We start from the raw sequence: 5,806 nt of genomic DNA, 5'->3' as shown, positions 1-5,806 counted from the left end.
CCCACCTTAATTTTTCATTCCAGAGCTTGGAGGAAGAGGAGGAAGAGAAGCAGTGTGGTCTGTGGGTTTTCCCTCCAAGTCTGCTGCCTGAGGCAACTGCCTCATTTCAGGGATAGAAGTGTTTCATTTTCCTGTGCCCTTTTTATCCTGTTGTATGTATTCGGTTTTGCTTTCTGAATTTTAAAAATAGTTCAATAAATGTTTCTTTCAAGTGAAATAGTTCCAAGTGACAAAGTTATACAGGTATTGTAAGCAGGAGAGATTGAATGGTTTGGTAGGAAATGTCTTTAAAGTGGTTCAAACTGTCAGAATCTATTTCTTGAACCATATTTTCAGGCTGGTGTTTAAACTGGAGAGAGAAAATATTGATGAGCTGAAACCAAATTAGTCTTAATTAGGCATGGACACAAGCATGCATGCAAACACCCAGTGGAATGCATAAAATTTAAACAATTAAATTACATTCAATTAAAATTAAAATGCCAGTCTATCGTTTCAGCCGTGAACAAAATGTCTTAAGGCCCCACTGAACAGTCTCCAAGCAGAAAGCAGTTCTTAACTACTATAAGGAGAGGGAATTCCGTAATTGGGCTGCCACCAAGAAGGCCCTGTTCCTCGCCACCATCCCCCTCACTTCCATCAAGCAGCATGGTTGAAAGGGCCACCTCAAAGAACTGGTCTGATTACATGGCAAGAGGGTATTCTATGCAAAGAATAAATGACACAAATCGGATATATACAGTATAAAACACGGCAATGTTTAGAACCCAGTGAAGGAACACTTCACTCTCCCTAAACACTCTACAGCTGACTGGAAAACCAAGAAAAGGGAGAATTTGGTGCAAAACTGCTGAATTAGAATCTATCTGGAAATTTGTCTCTGTTCAATCTGGCCTGAACAAAGCTCAAGGCTTCCTTGCTCACGGCATGAAGTGTACTGTCATTTTTATTTAGCTCATACTTTTAACGTCCAGAAGTGGTTCCCCCTCTGCATTTCACAAGGAAGCAGTTCATGACACTGACCTCAAAATAGCTAGGGAGCACAGCCTTATCCAACACACTGTTGTGAAGCACTACCATGCTAAGTGAGGATTCCACTTCATGCACCGGGTGGACTGCAATCCACGGAAAGCTTAGGCTGAAGTAAAGTGGCTATGCTTTTGGGTGCAAAAAGATTTTCTACCGTTTGGGTATAATCAGAAACCTCCTGAGTAAATCCCACCTCTGCCACAGGTAGCTTAAATAAGCTACTCTCCAGTGCAGGGGTGGGCAAACTTTCAACTTTAGGGATCCTGAACCTTTAACAATTGTGTAGGAGAGAATTTCAGCAGATGCAGCTTGTCATGGGTGAGATGAGAAGCTGCACCTGCTGAAATTCCCTCTTCTATGCAACTGTTAAAGGTCCAGGATCCCTGAAATTGAGAGTTTGCCCATCCCTGCTCCAGTGAGCAGTCTACCTCAGTGCTCCATCCAGTAATACAGCAATCATACTCTCCTTACAGGGTTGCCAAGGTTTACAATAAGCTAACTCATTTCTGGTGCCCTACAACCTCCAGCTGTAACACAGTACATTCGTCGGGAACCTGTATCCAGCCTACTACAGCTCTCAGCATGCCCTGCAGTGTTACTTCCTGCCCCACTGCTCACTGGGCAAATCTTTCTGATAGGCAGGCTGTGTGCAATCAGGGGTGACCTACTGCCAGACCAGGCTGCTAGATGCCGTTTACTCCTTCCACATGGTGACTTCCAAGGAGCGGGGTGCCTCCTAGTGGGCCATGTGCGATATTGGCCTGGCTGTCAGCTGCTCCTGGAGTTTTCACCTCCAGCCACTGCTGCATCCTCTCAGCTTTTTCAACAGGAATTTGAGCCAAGGGAAAGTTAATTTTCCTGTATATACTTGTACTTTCTGCAGTGGTTTATTGGTTCTCTTGCATTTTTAATTCCTTTGTGATTGTTTCACTCGTAGCTAATACCTTACGTTGTTACCCACCTGGAGGATCTTCAGGCTGAAAGGCAGGGTAGAAATATTTTCATTAAAAGTACATATACATATTGGAGAGTCTTTAGGTTGAAAGGCAGGGGAGCATATCTGCATGAAACACAAACATACCCACAGAGCAATGGGCAGGTGGGAGGTGCACAGGTAACCCTTTCTCCTTTTGCCATTTGTCTGCTCAAAATCATGCCCTCCATGCAAATCTACGTGCCCCTGATGTGAGCTGTAGTGGCTCCAGTATTGGAAGTGGATTGGGGAGAGCAAGTGTGAATCTCTACCTGGACTATGAAGGGCACTGGGTCATCTTGAGCCTGCCCCGCCCCTTTGCCTGGCCTACCTGACAGGATTGGAATGAATAAAACAGAGTGGGTAGCCCTATCAAGGGACTTGACCCTGGGAGTCTTGGAGGAGGAGTGAGGTATACACGTGTTAATTACAATAATGTTCTCCTGCAGGGGGGAAAGCAGCAGAAGGAGGGGTGGGTGATTTGGCAGGGCAAATACTGTTTTCAAAAAGGTTGTGAAGACCAGAACTTAAAAAGTTAGAGAATAAAATAAAGAATAAAAATGTATCTTATGATCTTTTACTATATTTTTAATAAATTGGGCACTGTGTAGTTATTAGGTAACAATTACTGGCAGGTTATTTTTCTAGTCTTGGGTAGAATCAGACAAAATTTGTCATGCACCCCCCTAAGTTTAACCCCCAACTTATCCGAGGGCCATAGAAAATCCCATGATTTTCTGCTTAAAACCTGCCCTCAACTTATCTGTGAGGTCAACTTAAAGGTGAGTGTCTGCGGCAGGTATCAGTGCGGTATGTACCATGTTCCTAAAAGCACCTTTTTTTGCAGATATGATGGTGTTATTTCAGTAAGCTGCAGTTGTTTAAAGTAATTCACAAAACTTTTCAAGATTGTTCCAAGTGTCCTGACAATAATGGGGACCACTTTGACATGTTTTGTCCATAGTTGTGCGATTTCAATGACAAGGACTCAGCATTGTGTCATTTTTTCTAGTTCTTTTTCATTGACTCTGGCGTCCCCAGGAATTGCAATATCAACCAGCCAGATGTTTCAATTTTCTATTTCAAGTGTGTGTCCCTTAACAACAGGAATGTATTCCTGCACCCCTGTCATCAAGTGATGCCTGGCGCTAAATGAAACCACCAGAGCTGAGGGGTACTGTGCTCCCTTCATTTTCAGGGGATTTTCTGAGCCCTGCAGAGGCAGCATGTGCCCACTTCCAGAAAAACCATAAGTGACATTTTTCCACCTTCTAAGGCATTCGGAGGCCCGGGGAAGCTTCTGACCAGTGACGCACTGCGGGAAAAGCCCCCAGAGGAAAGGTGAGCAGAGGTGAGCTGTGCTCACCTCAGTGTCAGAACCTTGTGCGGGTAGAGTGACCGGCAACGGACCGTGGCATATGCGGCCCATCACTGGTTGGAATGTTGCAAAGTGATGTTCACCTGTATTATTGTATCAGGTATATTATGTTCAAGGTGTCGGTCCATTTGAATTTTAAAGTTCCACAGGATTGTGACTTGTTCTTTCTCTAACATCTTCTCAACCTGATGTTCCCAAACATTTTTCAATGCTGGCAAATTATACTTTCTACTTAATGACCAGTGGATTAATTTTGCAACTCTATGGTGCCTGACTTCCTAATCCATCTGTGCAATCTTACTGCATTCACATATCAAAGGAGACACTGTCTCATCTTCCTCCTGGCAAAGTCTGCACTTAGGGTTTTCACCCACTTTCTGGATTTTAACCTTCATTTTTTGCAGAGCCTGTTCTTGCGCAGCGAAAATCAGACCTTCAGTTTCTTTCTTGATGGTACCCAGTTTCAGCCATGCCCAAGTCAAGTTGTTATCACTTTTCCCTTCACTGTTTTACGGATGCTGTCCTTGCAATGGTTTATTTTTCCAGCTACTCAACCTCTTTTCAAGTTGCAGCTTTTTAGATTCAGTTTTCGTTTCTGTAGTTTTTTTAAAATATTCTCCATTTTCACAGCCTTCAATAGTTTTTCTGTGCTTTAATCACTCAGACCTCTTTTTTCTTTTTCCTCTACCTGTTGTACTTTTAGAAGTCCATGATCTCCCATTTTACATGGTATATATAATCTGTCAAAAGGCGGCCACAGTATCCTGCATGCCCTGGGCAGCTGCTGCCAACTCCTCAGGAGAAAAGGACTTTTGTCCACTTCCTCTGAGTAAGGGAAGTAGCCCCACAATGGGGCTACTCGAATCAAAGAGACCTGTGTTGGGCCGTGTGGCCCAACACAGGGCTCAGGATCTGGTAGAGCTGAGCTCCACCGGTCCCGCCCCCTGCTCCCTTCACCCGCCACGCCTCCTTCCTACCCTGGAGTGCCTCCTCCCGCCCCCACTCATCTCTCAGTGGTCCAGGCGATTGCCAGGTGGTGGGACGTTGGCCCAGCATGAACTCGTCCTGGGCTAATTCCAGCACTGGGACCATGACAAGGGCTCTGAAATGTGCCACGTTAGCAACAATACATGCCAGTGGTAAACCGGCGTGCAGGACTCAGGATTGGGCCCTAACTCACTTTGAATCCAATCAATTTTTCCAGCTATCTAGTTACTGGGATGGCCCATGTATTTATGGCTTTGTTTATATTTCCATCCTTTGACTTTAAGATTTCTCACACTCTTTTGATGAATTCTCACTGCGTCAAATCTTTCACTTTTGTATTCAAGATGTTATCTGCTTCAAAGATTATTAAAAACTTAAAATTTTCATTTTTTCACAATGCATCAATTTCCAAATTCTATTCCATCTAGGTTCTGCATTTTTCCATGCTGCATTTCCATGTTGCATTTTTCCACTTTGATAAAAGTGCACATTTGTCCAATCCAAACTTATATTGAATTTCCCTGCTAAATCTTTGCACTGTATAATAATGATAATAGCCACCTTGAGTGCCCTTTGTTGGGATAGAAAGACGGGATATAAATTCTATAAATAAATAAATATTATTATTATTATTATTATTACAAATAAGTTTCAGCTGGTTTGCTAGTCACATCTCTTCCTAGATCTGAAAGACCCGGCAACAATCATTCATGCCTGAGTAGCATCCAGGTTAGATCACAGTAATATGCTCAATGTGTACTACCTTTGAAAACACGTATTAACTTCAGAGGTTTCAGAATGCATTAGCCAAGTGTTTCTCAACCGGTGGTACAGGTACCACTGGTAGTACTTGAAGTGTTGTCTGGTGGTACTCACAGGGCCCCTGGACCAGAAATGCATCACAACAAGAGCGAGACCAGAAATGCATCACAACAAACAGGGGTAGGAGGTTCAGCTTGGCAGGCAGAGCTCCAAAGCATGCTTTTCTGCATTTGAAAAAGCCCTCCTGTCCACCCTGAGCCTCTTACTGGTGTTGATTGCGTTACATCTGGCCTCCCAATCCAGAAGTAACTAGAGATGATGATGTCATCGCCAGTTACTTCTGGTGGTACTTCGAATAGGTGGGCCATGGGAAGTGGTGCAGCAGAGGAGAAATGTTGAGAGACACTGCAGTAGCCAAATCTTTGTCTGGTCTGGTTTGCTTCAGTTATACAGCTGACCCACCCATACTGGTGCTACCTATTCATTTCTAAGCCCGGTACTGGTTTTGGCTTTTGGCCCAGGACCAGGATCCCCTGAGGGCCGCCTTTTTCCATATGAACCTGCCTGTGCATTCAGTCCATCAAATCATTTTCATTTTCATGCACTTTCATGGGAAGTTTAAAAACTTGTGGACTTCTGCATATCTGCTAAAAGGGCAGGGTAGGCTTGTTTTCTGG

This window comes from Tiliqua scincoides, chromosome 5, assembly GCF_035046505.1.
Source record: "Tiliqua scincoides isolate rTilSci1 chromosome 5, rTilSci1.hap2, whole genome shotgun sequence".
NCBI classification, from domain to species: domain Eukaryota; kingdom Metazoa; phylum Chordata; class Lepidosauria; order Squamata; family Scincidae; genus Tiliqua; species Tiliqua scincoides.
Note: the sequence above shows the minus strand (reverse complement) of the source record.